The following is a 2244-nucleotide window of genomic DNA, read 5'->3' on the forward strand; positions in this document are numbered from 1 at the left end:
GGCCAGAGGCATCTCCCTGCATCTACAACCTCCTAAGATTACCTGGCAGAATAGAGCCGTCTGCTTTCAGACCCATTGATGGCAAAATTCAAAGAAAGGGGATGATTGTTTATTCTCATGGGAAACTTCCAGATGGAGACTAGAAGTTTACCTGAGCATTTCATTATTTAACTTGCACACTTTCTTCCTTCTACACAATTAGACTTTCTTTTAAGTTCAGTTCTGTTTACTTTTTATTCAGTTCTCTTATTAAGGTGAATAGTAGAACAGCATGTACCTTGTGCAAAGCCCCCTTTGAACCTAATAATGACAATCATTATTCAGCATTGCTTTTCTTTAAAAAAAAGGTTTTTTTTAAATTTATTTATTTTTGAGAGACAGAGAGAGATAGAGAGTGAGTGGGGGAGGGGCAGAGAGAGAAGGAGACAGAATCCAAAGCAGACTTCGGGCTCTGAGAAAGTTGTCAGCACAGAGCCCAAAGCTTGAACCCACGAGCTGTGAGATCATGACCTGAGCCAAAGTCGGACGCTTAACCAACTGAGCCATCCAGGTGCCCCCAGCATTGCTTTTCTTTTTTTTTTTTTTTTTAATTTTTTTTTTAATGTTTATTTATTTTTCAGACAGAGAGAGACACAGCATGAACGGGGGAGGGGCAGAGAGAGAGGGAGACACAGAATCGGAAGCAGGCTCCAGGCTCTGAGCCATCAGCCCAGAGCCCGACGCGGGGCTCGAACTCACGGACCGTGAGATCGTGACCTGAGCTGAAGTCGAACGCTTAACTGACTGAGCCACCCAGGCGCCCCCCAGCATTGCTTTTCAAGATACAAAAGCTCTTTCTTCTTGGACCTGTTTTTTTGTGATTTTAATCACTTCTGCCATTTTTCTTTGACTTTTTCCATTTCTCTACAACCTTTGTAAAGGTATGATGGCCAAAATTTGGCCATCATATACATATACATGTACATGTACATATATGTACATGTACATATATATACACATACACATAGATTTTCTACAAAAGTTATTGGAAATTATGTATATTATATATTTCTAAATTATTCAAAAAAACATGAAACGTGTTCAAATGTTCTCTCCTTCTTTAAAGTCATTGGTACAACACATAAAGTACAGTGACCATATAATGGCATTTAATTCCCTGTATGACTCAACTTAAAAAATGTATAGTAAGAAGCAAGGATTGTTGGCAGTAATGAATTATGGACTGATCAAAATTAGTTGTGGGCCAGCAGCTGAGAAGAATGTTCTGTAAGAGCATTAATATAATGTAAAGCATGGAGGAAGGACCACATCTCAATCCTGGTTGTCTAACTGTCCCTAACTATAGGTTGTCCCTAAACATTCCTGGCACCAAAAGCCCTACTATACTTTTTCTCCTAATGGTACCCCCCTGTATTGTCTAATCGTTGTCAGCTTGTACTCTGTTGTAATCTCCAGCTCTTTTGTGCTATGCTCATTTCTCCATCTCTCCTTGTCTTTCATTGGAAATTAATCTTCTGTCATTTGCTATTGAATACCATATACTAACATATATATATTTTATATATTGAGAATATTGATATTCCCCACATCAAGGTAATTAAAACCATATTTCCATGACTTAGAATTTTCTCATCCTTACATAGTTTCATGTATTTGAAAATTTGATATGGTTAGTCTTGGTATTTTCACCCAAGAAATATTTTGAATAAAGTGGGTCTTGGGAGTGATCTGGGTAGGTAGGATACATGGAGCAGATCTAAAATTTTAGGAGTTTTTTTATGAGAACTCTGATACTGTAGCCTACATAAGTTTCAGAGTGGTACACAATTCAAGAATTTTCCCCCAAATATATTCTCAAACTTTAAAGATACTATTCAACAGAAAACAAAAAGTGAATTCCAAAGCCATGAAGAAGGCTTGGAAGGGAATCTGGCATTTTCTGAGAATTGAATCTTTCAGTATCACCAGGCTCAGCTATTTAACTATAAGGCAAGTGTTGTGGTGGAGCGATCTCAAAGAAATATCCACTGTGCCCCCACTGTTTATCTTCCTTGGTAGGAAGTAGTAGGGGTATGTGTATGTGTGTGTGTATATGCACGTGTGAATGTATCTGTGTGCTGTCTGCAGTGGGAGGAACATGAAGATGTTAAGAGTGCGAGCCCACTGAATTTGCGCTATGATGTATACCTTTTCCAAAGGGGATTTGACAATACTCATTCTACAGATGACCACTTGATTTGGTGG

The sequence above is a fragment of the Panthera tigris genome, chromosome A1 (assembly GCF_018350195.1).
Source record: "Panthera tigris isolate Pti1 chromosome A1, P.tigris_Pti1_mat1.1, whole genome shotgun sequence".
Taxonomy (NCBI): domain Eukaryota; kingdom Metazoa; phylum Chordata; class Mammalia; order Carnivora; family Felidae; genus Panthera; species Panthera tigris.